The 15,288-nt window shown below is 39.7% G+C and overlaps 1 protein-coding gene across 1 annotated transcript in view; it reads left to right on the forward strand.

Annotated features, from left to right (window-relative positions):
• ATRNL1 (attractin like 1) overlaps positions 1–15,288 on the forward strand; it is a 788,116-nt gene that overhangs the window by 760,290 nt on the left and 12,538 nt on the right. The gene's annotated exons all lie outside the window — the stretch shown is intronic.

The raw sequence follows: 15,288 nt of genomic DNA on the forward strand, positions 1-15,288 counted from the left end.
CTGCCAGGAGTGATCCCTGAGCACAGAGCCAAGAGTAAGCCCTGTGCATTGCTGGGTGTTGCCTCTAATACCAATCCCTACTCCCCTCAATAAATTTATGATCTAGGACCAGCGAGATAGTTATAGGGGCTAAGGTGCTTACCTGACACGTGGCCAAACCTGGTTCAAGCATCACTGGGAGCAACCCCAAGCACTTCTGGTCCTAACACATAGAAGATGCCAGAAGATACAGGAAACAGATATCGGTGCTGGGCAAAAAAAGGGCACTTTAGCCTCACCTCACTCTCTACCTTGCTCAGAAAAAAAAGTCAGTTGGCTGTGAAGAGAACACTCACTCCAGAGAGTCTCTGTGTGGCAAGGTTTGAGGGCAGCAGCCAGCAAGGAACTGAAAGAGGCCTCAGGTAATAGATATACCAGTGAGCTCAGAGGCCAGCCTCAGTCCTGAGCAGCCTGCAGTGGGCAAGCCCTGGGGGATGCCTGGAGCCAAAACCACATTGTTAAGCTGATTCCCCTTTTGATTCACAAAATGGTAGCAATGGTCCAGACAAACTGGCTATTGGAAGCATCTCACTTTGGGGAACATTTGTTTTCTGCTGTGGATAAGCATAGTAATGGGCTAGTCTAGAGTGGGGGGAAAAAATGCAGCCCAAAGAATTAGGCAAGAATTCCTCACTTTTTGGTAGACCCTGAGAAAAAGGAATAATAGAAGCCTTTGGGCTGGAGTGATAGCACAGCAGAGAGGGTGTTTGCCTTGCATGCGGTCAACCAGGGTTTGATTCCTCTGTCCCTCTCAGAGAGCCCAGCAAGCTACTAAGAATATCCTGCCCGCAGTACAGAGCCTGGCAAGCTCCCCATGGTGTATTCTATATGCCAAAAACAGTAACAGCAAGTCTCACTTCTTGTTCCTCAAGCGAGCAGACATCATTGGGCTACACTAGCACATGACAGGGAATAATGGTAGATGTTACTGGTACCCACTCGAGTAAATCAATGAATAATGGGATGACAGTGCTACAGTAGACCTCTACGTATTTCTCCCATCTGAACCAAAAGAACAGACTGACAACAGTAATATCATTGGGGACAGCACTACCCCCTCATATGGTTTTAAAAACATGTGGATCATTTGGGACTTTCAGGGTTGGGGTCAAGATAAAAGCAGGGCTCCCGCAGATGTTCTCTGGGACAAAGAAGAGAACCACAATAAAGCATAAGCCTCTTTCCCTCATCAGTTTCGGTACCCTGCTGGGCACTCAGAGGATGCAAGAACAATCCATTCGGTTGCCTGAACTTAGAATTTGTAATGGTGAGATGTGTGTATGAATAGTACCAATATATAAGGAATCAGTTTGAATCTTCATTTTAAATTTTAGACTAGGGCCTTTTTTAGGGTTGTTCAAAACTGTCATAGTGTCAAAGTGACCCTTGATTATCAGGTCACCTTAAGATATTCATATGAATCCAATTATACCTGAAAATACTTTTTATTTATCTCTGTTGCATTTATAGTGGGAATATACCATTTGCTTTTGTAAGAATTTTTTGTGTCAATATTTTATAAACTCTGAAATTCTTTTCAGATAATAAGGCTCACTAACAAAAAAGCATACATGTATGTTTTAAAGGAGACTGTTGGCTTTCCAAATGTTGAGAATCACTGCTGTCAGTCATTTGAAATGCATTGAGAGGAAGTGTGGCAGAACTGAGAGACAAACCCATATTCCAGTTCTGGTTCTATCATTTGCTCTGAGTTAGAACAAGCCGAGCTGTCTTGCGTGGAGGAAGGGCTGGAGAGCATTTTTCAGGGGTTCGGGGAAGAGGGCGTGTGATACTGACACCTGCCATGGGAGCTCATGGTACTTCCTTTGATTCACTCTCTAATGGGTACCGGCTCCTCCTCAAAGGTGTGTTTGTCAGGAGATTTGCTGGCTGAATTGTGAAACCTACCTCAAAAGTAGGAATAGAGAAGTCCAGCGATATATTGGGCATCCTTTAGAAAGGAGACAGAGCTTGAGTCCATTGTGAACTTTAAACAACACATTGAAGTGATTAGCAAGTGAAGGAAGTTCCATTTTCTCAATACAGAATAGGGTTTCTACACGTACCAAATACAAATAGGGTTTCTACACTTATAGAGAGCAACCGTCAGCCATGCTCTGTATAAAGTTCTAGAAAAGCTGCGGAAAGACAGTGCATTTAGGATCTTCTCTCTTCCCAGAATCCCATGAGCACCACCATCCACCTCCTTCCCTTCTGTGAGAAGACAATGATCTGACTAGAAACCTTTTGAGTATGTCTGTTTTCTGCATGCATACATGTGCCAAGATGCATTCTGAACAGAAGCATTAATCAGAAAAGACATAAGTACACCAGTGTTCACCGCAGCATTATTTAGGGTAGCCAAGATCTAGAAACAGCCCAAGGGTCCAACAAAAAAATGAGTCAATATTGAAATTTTGGTGTTTTCACACACTATGGAATACTATCAGCTATCAGAAAGAATTTCTTAAAAAATGTATAGGTTGTGCAACTTGGATCAAATGAGAGGGTGTTATGGTAACCAAGTCAGAAAGTAACTGATAAGGACTGGATGATCTTGCTCATAAGGAAACAATGAAAAGGATTTGAACTAGAAGATTCATAATGTAAACAAAACCTGAGACATGATCAATGGAATCAGGAACTGAGGAGGTGAGGAAATGGGGGGAAAAGAAGGGTCCAGGGGTTAATGCTGGAGGGATCTTGAAATGCTGGTGGAGGGATTGGTAGAGTAACTCTGCAATTGTAAAACAATGACTTCCGTGGCATTATAAACTGATACCTCTACTTGAAAACTAATTTACAAATAAATAAGATGTGTCCTTTCCTCAGACTCCATCATCGGCACTCTTGCACATTGGGCTGAAGCCAACAAGAGCCAAAAGGAAGTAATATTAAGACTGTAATTTTGAGGGGCTGAAACAACAGTAGACTGGTAAGGAGCTTGCTTTGCACACAGCTGGTCAGGATTTGATCCACATATGGTCACCCGAGACCCTCTTGGCCCGCAACAAACAAAGAACAGCAACAAAAAGGACTGTAATTCTGAGAATGAGAGGGGCATTAAAACCCAGCAAGGCTGCAGAGAGAGTACAATGGACAAGGTAACTATCTTGTCCACTTGCATATAGCTGACCCCAGTTCGATCCCTGGTGCCTTATATTGTCACCTGATCACCACCAGGGGTCACTTCTGAGCACAAAGCAAAGAACAGCTCCTGAGCACCACTGAGTGTGGTCCAAAAAAACCAAGAGTAATAAAGAATCCAGCCAGCCAGGTCTGACAATGAGATTCATTTGCTGGAGACCTGTTGGAAGGAGAAAAACAGCCCTGAAGCGCATGGGATGGATTTAAGCTGCAACCATAAAGTGACTTTGTATTGTTAACCAAAATCTAGATTCTTTTCCATTGTGCTTTTTTAAAAAAAATCACCTCTGTAACCCTAGCTGGAAAGAACTATGGAAGTTAAAATCATATAAATATAATATTTTGTAGATATTGGTCCTAAAATTGCAAAAAAAAAGCTGTTTTAGGAGAAAAGGAAGATAAAAATTAGCAAAACATCAGTACTTCTGATATACATATATTAGAAGATATTTAAATATAAATTATCTTTGAATCAAGATTAGATGTTAAGAATAGCACAACAATAGAAGTGGTTCTGAAACCCTCTAAAATTTCCTCTAAGTTCCACAAGTATCAAATAATGATATGACAGACAAAGTTGCTCATCAGAGAAAAAAGCATTAAAGAAATTTTAGTAGGTATTTCTCTAGTTTCACAAAAGGAGATACCTGAAGACTTGAAGATGGTTTAGATAATGCAATTATTTAATCAAGTATTTCAATACCAACCATCAAAGTACTTTTTTTTTCAAATAGAGGAAGCATGGAACTAAAGGGGGTGGATTAAAAAGAGGCAGAGGAAGAATAAATGACAAAGAGGAGAGAAAAAATAATTAGATAGTCTGAAGGAGATAGGTATAGCTTATAGCAGTACAGTATTTTTTGTCTCAAAACTTTATGTATAGATTCATCTTATTAAAATATGTAAAAGAAAGCCATAGACATTTGCAACCTTTAATAAAAGAATTACACATCTAGTTGCATCTCTTAGCATTGTTTAGGTTCTTACATTTCTTTATAATTCCTGTTCCACCATTCTAGTTTTCAGGGAATTTCAGCTTGCAGAATGTATAACTGCTTGCTGACCTTCTAGGTACTCTGGTCCTGACTGTTAGGGTTCGAATCTAAGTGCTTGAACACAGGGTTTGAGGCATATGCCACATGAGCATACCTGCTATCAATTTCATAATAATTATCACGTGGGAACTCTTCAGGCAGTAGTTGGTTTTCTCAGTTATGTCTGTATAAAATTTCCATTACATTATTCTAGACTTAAGCATTTAACCTTTGGCATTTCCAACCATTGTTGAACAAAAACCAATTAAATGCATATTGTGGGCAATAGAAAGTTACCACACACACACACACACACACACACACACACACACACACACCAACTCCTGAGTTTCAGTCTCTGAAACAACATGAGTGAGCTCCCCTAATGAGGGATTCAGTCAGTCTCCAGTCAGGGAGACCAAAGCCACATCACTACTGGATTCAGGAGAGGCCTCCTCACACAATACCAAAGAACCACATGCTCCTGGGCCAGGACTGGAAACTTCTCTGAAGCTCATCTCATGTGCTCACCTGGGATGCAGACAAGAAGGTTTACCAAAAGTAAAAAAAATTCTGTGGATACATGGAATCGATTTGACAGTTCCTATGTTTGAGAGTGTTTTTTTGTTTTTGTTTTTGTAAGTCTTTATCTTTTAGAGTGGCACTTCAATTTGTCAACTGGGACTTGTTTTATAAGCAATACAGAGAAGGAAAAAAGAAGAAAACAAAACAGAATGAGTAGTTTGTAATCACTGGACTAAATTTTATTATTTTAGTTTAGTTTTTTTTATTAGTGAATAACTGTGGGGTACAGTTACAGGCTTACAAACTTTCGTGCTTGCGTTTCAGTCATACAATGATCGAGTACCCATCCTTTCACCAGTGCCCATTTTCCATCACCAATGGTCCCAGCATCCCTCTCTCCACCCCTACCCCATCCCCTCCATCCTGCCCCACCTCTGTGGCAGGGCATTCCTTGTTGGTCTCTCTCTCCTTTTGGGTGTTGTGGTTCGCAATAGAGGTATTGAGTGGCCATCATGTTCAGCCTATAGTCAACTTTTGGCACGCATCTTTCAACTCGAATGGGTCCTCCCAACATCCTTTACTTGGTGTTCCCTTCTCTATCTGCCTTTTCTTCCAACATGTGAAGCCAGTTTCCAAGCTGTGGAGCAGACCTCCTGGTCCTTATCTCTACTATTCTTGGGTGTTAGTCTCCCATTCTGTTACTTTATACTCCACAGATGAGTGCAATCCTTCTATGCCTATTCCTCTCTTTCTGACTCATTTGACTTAACATGATACTTTCCATGTTGATCCACTTATATGCAAATTTCATGACTTCATATTTTCTGACAGCTGCATAGTATTCCATAATGTAGATGTACCAAAGTTTCTTTAACCAGTCATCTGTTCTTGGGCACTTGGGTTTTTTCCAGATTTTGGCTATTGTAAACAGTGTAGCAATGAACATACAAGTGCAGATGTCATTTCGACTATACTTTTTGCCTCCAGCATGGTACTGGAACAAAAGCAGAGTGGTAGACCAATGGAAGAGGGTTAAATATCCTTACACACACCCTCAAATATATGATCATCTAATCTTTAATAAGGGAGCAAGAAATGTGAAGTGGAGCAAGTATAGTCCCTTTAACAAATGGTGCTGACAAAACTGGACAGCTACATGCAAAAAAAGTGGGCTCAGACCTCTACCTAACACCATGTACAAAAGTCAGTTCAAAATGGATTAAAGACCTCAACATCTGACCAGAATCCCTAAGGTACATTGAAGACAAGGTTGGCAAAACCCTCCATAACATTGAAGCTAATGGTATCTTCAAAGACGACATGCCCCTGGCCAAGCAAGTGAAAACAGAGATAAACAAATGGTACTATCTTAAACTAAGGAGCTTCTGCACCTCAAAAGAAACAGTCACCAAAATACAAGGACAGTCTAGAGAATGGGAAAGGAAATTCACCAAATACCCATCTGATAGATAAGGGGTTGATATCAAGAATATACAAGACATTGGTTGAACTCCGCAAGAAGAAAACATCCAACCCCATCAAAAAATGGGGTGGTGAAATGAACAGAAACTTTCTCAAAGAAGAAATCTGAATTAAAGACACATGAGATAATGCTCTACATCACTAATCATCAGAAAGATGCAGATCAAAATAACAATGGAACACCATCTCACACCACAGAGACTGGCCCACATCCAAAAGAACAACAGCAACCCATGTTGGCGTGGATGTGGGGAGAAAGGGACTCTCCTTCACTGCTGGTGGGAATGCCAACTGGTTCAGCCCTTTTGGAAAACAGTATTGACGATTCTCAAAAAATTAGAAATTGAATTCCCATTTGAGCCAGCAATCCCACTCCTGGGAATATATCCCTGGGCTAAATTTTAAAAAAGGTAAAAAGGTAAAGGCCCTCCCGTTGATTGTCGATTTGCTCGAGCGGGCCCAGTAACGTCTCCATTGGAGACTTTGTTGTTACTGTGTTTGGCATATCGATACTCTCGGTAGCTTGCCGGGCTCTCCGAGAGGGGCGGAGGAATTGAACTCGGGTCGGCCATGTTGGCCGCTTGTAAGGTGAACGCCCTACCCGCTGTGCTATAGCAGCCCCAGGGCTAAATTTCAATCTGTTAAAATTTACTAGAGATAAGTAGTCCATCAAATATCAGCATATTTACCTCGAGCATCAGCATATTTAAAATAAAATAATGTAACCTTTTATATTTCTAGATAAATAACCGGAATAATATTCTTTCTCAAAGCCATGAAGGGCCATCTCTAGCATCCCTGTTGATGCTGACTTTTTTGAGGTGACATAGGTGATTGTGTAAGAAAAGATTTTAAAATTTAAACACAGAATGGGAGGGCGGGGGGAAAGACAAGTTCTTCCATGCAAAGAAAGAAGATTCAATTTATTTCTACAGAAATCAAGACCCAATTGAGTAAAAATAATTAAGAATTTTTAGCACAAGGAAAATACAACCCGTGTGTACCAACTGGGGACATTAATTATATTCTTTCACTTTTTTTTTTTTTTGCTTTTTGGGTCACACCCGGCAATGCACAGGGGTCGTTCCTGGCTCTGTGCTCAGAAATTACCCCTGGTGGTGGTCAGGGGACCATATAGAATGCTGGGAATCGAACCCGGGTCGGCTGCATGCAAGGCAAATGCCCTACCCGCTGTGTTATCGCTCCAGTCCTATTCTTTCACTTTTTAACATAACTGTTTACACACATGCACACACACACACACACACACACACACACACACACAGGAAGACTGAATCAGTTTTATAATTCAGTGGTAATGATTGAATCAACAAATTTTTCTGATGTTTTCAGAATGTTTGATGGGTACTTATAGTAATTTTTGGTCCAGAGCCTTTGCTTAAAGATCAACATGCTTTTAGTGATGGTGAAGTGGCTATAATACAGTTATTCCTTTATTTAAATAATTATATCAGCATGTTTGTGTAGCGTATAATACACACGCATACATAGATATACACATATAGAGTAAAGTTTTATGGGTGGGACATTAAAATTTTATTTCCAAGTCAATACAGTTCATACATTTGTTATAAATACCATTATTACCATTATCTCCAGTAACTTCTGTACTATATGATAGATCACCCAAATTTTTGTACATTTAAAATAAACTAGTTCCAAGCACTAGTAGATCAGGTAGGTCATTTGCCTTGCATGGGAGCCAACCCAGGTTAGATTCCTGGCACCCTGTGTGGTCCCCCAAACCTGCCAGGAGTGATCCCTGGGCACAGAGCCAGGAGTAAACCCTGAGAACAACCAGGTTTTGCCAATTAATAAATTAATTTTAAAAAGAAGGGGCAGCATAGGAGTATCTAGTTGTGATATGAGTAGGGAGATCTTACAAGAAGCACATAATAATGAGATGGCTTAAGAATCCTCATAATGGGTGGTAGAGAATGGGCACTGGTGGACGGATGGGTACTCAGTCATTGTATAACTGAAACCCAAACACAAAAATTTGTACGTCTACAACTGTACCTGATGGTGTTTCACTAATAAAAATTTTTAAAAATAGTGTAAAAAAGAATCCTCATAATGATCTGTAACTTGATTTACTGGTAAAGATCAAAAGTTTCATCTCAGAGATAAAGCAAATAAAAAAGACAACCTTCGCACTTAAAGCAATATTTGCAATATAATGCATTGCTGTTGAATGTTTCTTTATACAACCCCTTTTCCACAATGACACCAACTTATGAATGTCTCTGACAGTGTTTCATTGACTTGTCAGAAGACTCAGTACATAGTGTAGGAGGTAAGAATGATTTTAGTGCTGTTTTCTAAAATCTAAATTTTGCAATAACTGTTTCATATTACAGTTCAGCATCATCTCTCAGGCCCAGTAATACTCTAAGAATCTCAGAGGCCTCCAGTAGCATGCTTCTGGAAGGACAGGTCATTTGAGAACAAAATTATTCAGTCCTTGAGTAATTCTGACTTTTGTGATGGTTTCTGATGAAGAAAATGCAAATTATCCCTCTTTAATACTCTGCTCCGTGGACATTTGGGAGACTGAATTGTTCTTTCTCCATTTGCTAAATCAGGGAATTTCTAAGATCCTGCCAGCTCCAAAAGTCTGGCTCTGTGAATACCATTGTTATCATTACATCTCCTTTACTAAAAGAATGTTAAATCAGTAGCCCCTTATCTTACATCTATCTTTGTAAGAGGTAAAGAAAACTGAATTCAGTTTCTTCGTGATTAATGCATTTGTCAAATTCTTTCCTAGTAGCAAATTAATTTATTGTGTTTTTTCATGAATGCAAATTAAAGCTGTACAGAGTATTATGGAAGAACTTAGCAGGCCTTTTTCATAAATTAAAGCTAACTGATTTAACGTTAATGAAAGGAACTATATTCAAATACAAATTTTAATAACTTGGGGTGGAAATGAAATCTTAGACTTCATAAGCTTTCCTGTACATAAACATTGTGTAACTTCAACAGAAAGTCATTAAAATGTAATTTTCTATAGTGGTGCCTGTATTAATTACCTTGTATGAAACTCTGAAAAGTTCCTTAATAAATGTGTGGTCCTGTGTGTCCCTGAAGGAGAATTGTCTATCGATTAGTTAATTATCTCCGACCGAGGGCCCAGGTTTGGTGCTTAAGGATTGCTATCTCACCTTTTCCCTGTTTACATATTCTCATCAAATCTGGGAGTAAAAGCTTTTGTTGTTGATACAAACAGTTTACTTTATAGATAATTCAAAGAGTAGCAGCATAAATCTAATAGAAAGTTCTGCTTCTTGTTGGAAGTAAAGAATCAGTCGAACACACCATGCATATATGGATGTGTTTATGTAGGTGAACAGAGTCTTTAATAGGAGGACAGAATAATAAAGATGGTTTTAGAAACGTGTTCGGCGAGACTCACTCACGTTTTTAGAATTGTCTAAATTTTCACATCACTGGGATTTTAAGGAACAGGTAGTTTTGTTTGTTTTGTTTTGCTTTTTGGGCAATTTGCCTCATCACCAAGAACTGCAGTTACATTTTGTGGGAAACCAAAGCTGAAGAAATGGGGAGATTTCAAATCACTATTTTCCTTTGCTTTCGTGTTGTAATTGTTGTTTAAGCTCGGTTTTTACTCTATGCAACAGGAAGAAATCTCCACTTATTCCATTGCCTAGATACATGTAAACTGTAGAACTGTAGCTTCTAATCCATGCTTATTTTTATTTTTAAGGAAAAATCTGTAGATGCCAAGTTTGATGACACATATTTTGCAGAGGATTTAAGAATGTTTGCATACGAATAAAAAAAAAAAGCTGGCTTTGCAGTATTCAAGTTTGCAGCCTCACAAAACTCAAAGGATGCTGTTTGTATTTACCATGCACTTAATTCTAAAGCAAATCATTTAAATTCAGAAAGAGAAATCTGAAGTATAAGCCTTTGTCACATTCTTATTTTTATGTGATAATAAAAGTCATGAAAGTTGGTACAGCAGTGAGAACTGAAACTGAAATAATCCAACATCTTTTTTTGGCTCCTCATCTAAGAACCTGAGATGCAGAGTTTGGAGAGTCCCAGCATAAGCAAGCCACCAGGTCCAGTTTATTTTTCCTACCTTCTGAGGGGTCTCACTGGTGGGCTTCCCTTTAAAGGATGGATTCTGGGATGCGAGCTATAGGCTTTCTGTGGTGAACAGATGTAATATTTTTCACCCACTTTTTTAGTCTTGATCTTGGCTGCCTTAACATCTTCTTTCCAAATGTCAACAGTAATTAGCCAACATTATGGGATAATTAGTATGAACTTTTATCTCAAAGCTAATTTTGAATACTACTAGAACAAAACACATGGTAGTATGTTAAAGACAGAGAGTGCAGCAGATTGCATTCGTATGTAAAAAGTACTTCTTTTTCTCTTCTCAGTTTACCTTTCTTTGCAAAGGTCAATTTAGTAAAAATGTCTGAGAAAGACCTGTGAGAGTAGGAACTTTTGAATGTTGAACGACTCCATCCTAAAATCCTGTCATAGCCAATGGAATCAATCATTGCAGACCAAGGGGGTAGGGGCAGCCAAGGAGATAGCTCAGAGGACTGGAGCCCAGACCTTGCATGCTCAGGCACTGAGTTTGCTCCTCTTCCACACGCACCCCACCCCCAGCACCACTGGCTGTCACCTTTAAGGCCCCTGGGAACCATTGGCCATGAGTAGCACTGCAGTGCTAGGCCTGAGTACTGATTCCCTGGCCCAGCTGAGTAAGTATTGCAGCAAATGACCCTTATGTCCTTCCAAGCATAGCTCTGGGCCCCCAGATACATAAATAAATTATTGGTCATTTCAGAAAGTTTCGGGAATACATCCTCATGTACCTAAACTTTGAGGTTTGAGTATGGACTAGCTATGATTGATAAAAAGTTCTCACTTCAGTGGCCAGATGCCCTTCCCCTCCCTTTGTTGTTGTGGATGTTGTTTTTGTTGCTGTTGCAATGTTGAGAGAGGGCAGTGCTCACACACTTGGTGGTAGCATACTTAGGGCCTTGGGAATCAGTCTGGCATTGATGCCCGAGATTAATACTTGGCAGTGTAGGATGGTGCTGAGAAAAAACTCAAACCTCAGACCATCAAGGCAGGCACTCTGCCATTGAGCCATTGCGTCATGTCCCCATCCCCACTTCCACCCCATTTTTTTTTCTTTTCTTTTTGGGCCACACCCAGCGATGCTCAGAGGTTACTCCTGGTTCTGCACTCAGGAATTACTCCTGGCGGGACCATATGGGATGCTGGGGATTGAACCTGGGTCAATCGTGTGCAAGGCAAATGCCCTATCTGCTGTACTATCTCTCCGGCCCCACCACCCCATAATTTAAAAGAATCTTCACAAGGGAATCCTGTGCCCTATATCCTTCTTCTAAATGGGCAAAATAGATATTTCTAAATAGATCTAAAATAAAATAGATCTAACATAATCTAAAGTAAAACAGATCTAAATTGGTGAAATAGATCTTTTTTCACCAATCACTAAAAGATCAATTTGATTCCATTAATTCTAGAGATTCATTAGACTTGCAGCCCTAAGTTACTTCTACCATGTTTAATTACACATCCAGATAAAGGTCATGGTTAGAATTGGGTTCCAGCCCTTCAGCTTGGATCATAAACCAGAACATGACCTTAGTCATAGCCTGAAAAGTACCTCCATGGAATATGGGTGAAAACCTTGGGCCAAAAAACTAGGCAGCTCAGCTACTGTTGCTTTTATTTGAATTAAAATGAAATTTTGAATATAATTGGCTTAGTTGTTGATTGAATCAGACCTCTTCTGGTTGTACAAGTTGTTTCATACAAATATATCAAGGTTTGACACCAGGCAGCTCTTGCAACATTTTTCACAAATAGCTTTGCTCATTCCCCTCTTCAAAAAGTGCTCTAAGTCTGCAGATATAAGTCTTGCTGAGAGACAGTGACCTCCAGGTTTCAGCATTCGGGATCTGCTGCTGCTTTGCACATGGACTCTTCACCCTCACAGACAATCCAAGTTCTGTTGAAATAATGGCATCCCTTGACTTCATGGCTCATTGATTCAAGATTCGTATCTCACATCCCCATTTTTGTTTCCCAGTTACTACTTAACCAAAGAAATAAGAACAGCTGGTTGGCGATTTGCAACTACAAAATGAAACGGGCATGAAATATAATTAATTAAAATCTGCAGTTATTCACAGGGGATTTGCTCCCCCTGGTTATTATGCTACTAGTTCGTCAGAATGCTTTTTAAAAGGAAATATTTTACCAAAAAAACCAGGGGAGACTTAACATACTTAGTTAATTATGAATAAGCTATATAGGTGCTCCTTTTAGGACGCTGTTTTATATTCTTTTAAGGGAAATTCATAACTACCTTTGCAGGTAAGGACTGCAATCTGCGTTTCTCCAACTTTAACAAGTGAGAATTTGGAATAGGAGAGTATGCAGTCCAATCTGATGAGATACAAGTTTTCTTAAATGCCCTCTGATATCCTAGTTCTGCGCTGTATCTTCTCTTTCTTTGGCTTAATCCTCCCCTAAACTGTAAGCTTCTTTTCTTTATTTAAAAAAGCAAAACCTTTTTCTCTAGTTGTGGGAACTCACTGACCATTGGGGCTGAAAGTCAGCAGCAGCTGGGTGATGAACTGGCCCCTTGCCCGGGCATCAGAGTAAGACTAATTTGAAAACCCTTTGCAGAATGCAGTCCGTAATCCGACTCAGAAGATCTTGCTCTCGTCAGCCATTGATCATAAGATATTTCCTTTATTGAACCGAAAGCGAGTTTTTTTTTCATCTTCCTGCCAGCTAAGGCACTTACTGAAAGTAGGGAGATAACATCAGAGTAAATATGCCTAATAAAGAGGACAGCATCTTATATCTCTCACAACAGATAACATTTGGATTCTTCTTCCCTGAGCCTTCTGTAATGGCATGTGCTAATAAGAATTTCTGTCTCCATCTCTGTCCACTGTATTCCTGTGCTACCCTAAGAGGAACCAATGTTTGTCAAGATAATCAATGCTACAGATACTCTGGGGAAATCAGTTAAGACACTAGACTCAGGGACTGGTGGGATCTGGATGGAAATTCTGCATAGGAGATATCTTGAAGCGAACGCAGAACAAAGTTTATCCCCCTGGATATATCAGAAAGTTCCAGATCACTCTGATGTCTGCTCCTTTGATGATTTACCTGTCTCTAGAGTTTGAACAGTCCCCTATTACTGACTCTGAGACACATCTCAATTTACACGAGCTCAGAGGCCACTTTGATTGTTCCCAAAGGCAAAGTAGGGGCAAGATAGCACTTTTTTCATTCAGAGGGGTCAGCATTTATGAGACATGCCCAGCCAGATTCTCAAAATTGCTTCAGAGAAAGGAGGCATATTTGATACTAGTCTGTTAGATTAAAGGAGGTCATTTAAACAAACTGCTCCCCCAAAGTCCCTGTTTTGAATTACTGGAGAGACTGTGTATTATCTGGGGTCCTAGATCACTTAGCAAACATCAGAGGAATAGTTTGAAGTCTATTTTGAGAAATACACTATCCAATTCTTCTGCTTTTTTCCTCAGCAGAGGAGATTTATCAAGGATCAATTTGGCTACAGACACATCTGTTTTTGTTAAAATGCCTCTGGCCATTAAGTTATCTGTAATAACTTTTGGTAAGGTCTAAGCAATTTATAATAATATTAATGGAAAATCCATGATTCTGTACAGTGTTTTTCTCTTCCCTTTTATCTAAATGACTAGAAGTGAGGATTTGCATAATTTTATCTCTTTTTCTCCCCCCACCCATTTTTTTTTTTTTGCTATGAGCTGGGAATGTTATATAAAGGCATTATTTTGTTTTACCATTGGATTTTGTTAAAATAACATTTTAACTTTGTGGAAATAGTTACATATTTTCAATTTCCCTTGATGTTGAACTTTTAAAAATTATTGACTGCTATGAACTTAGGGAAGCAGAAACATCACCTTGGACAATAGTAAAATTTTCTTTTTATTTGATAACTTGTCTTTTAGTATTCAGTGTGGCATACCTGTTCTTTATGATATCATAAGCTTTGTGCCTGTCTCCTCCACCTCATGTACTCCCATATAAATGCTATGGAAAGCCGTGATTCACATCACCACCAATACTATTTAACCTTGATTTAAAAGTGTAATTTTTTTCGTACATAGAGCTCAGAGGTTTTTGTTTTGTTTTTGTTTTTTAATCATTTGTTGTGGCTCTAATTTGATACAAATCTCCAGAGAAAGGCCAGATCACTAGAAGTGAAGTCTTTTTTTTGTTATGTTCTGGTTTTTAGCTGGTGGGGAGGAGATACGGGTGAAGAGGAAATTCAGGAACTGAGGGAAGCTTGTGGTGAGACTTCCAAAGTTGATTTAAAATACTCAGAGTCTCTCCAATGACATTCAGGGAGAGTTGAATTGCTAATGAGTTGATGCCAAGCAAGCGTGACAGCTGTTTCCATTTTTCATCAATATTGCACACACAGCCACTGAGATCACAACCTGTTTAGAGATGGTGTTGACCAAGATACAGAGCCAGATGCTCACTGGCATAACTCTCTCTCTCTCTCTCTGTGTCTCTCTCTCTGTGTCTCTCTGTCTCTGTCTGTCTCTGTTTGTGTCTCTGTGTCCCTGTCTGTCTCTGTTTCTGTCTCTATTCTCTCTCTCTCTCTCTCTCTCTCTGTCTCTCTCTCTCTCTCTCTCTCTCTCTCTCTCTCTCTCCCTCTCTCCCTCCCTCCCTCTCTCTCCCATAACCCATAACCATGCTCAGTCCTTCGGGATGGTCATGAACATTTGTGGTACACAGTGACACGGGACAGAAATATTTCCTTGGCTCACCCTGGACTCTTTGACAACAGATGAATCTAACCACGTGGCACCATGTTGTACCCTCCACTCCTCTCCTTTATTCACCATTCACTGACTTCCAAGTCCATGGATTAAAACACAGACAGGTCAGATTTGATCCCTGGCATCCATATAGTCCCCAACTCCACCAGGACTAATTC

The sequence above is a fragment of the Sorex fumeus genome, unplaced genomic scaffold (genome assembly GCF_029834395.1).
Source record: "Sorex fumeus unplaced genomic scaffold, SorFum_2.1 ptg000043l, whole genome shotgun sequence".
Taxonomy (NCBI): domain Eukaryota; kingdom Metazoa; phylum Chordata; class Mammalia; order Eulipotyphla; family Soricidae; genus Sorex; species Sorex fumeus.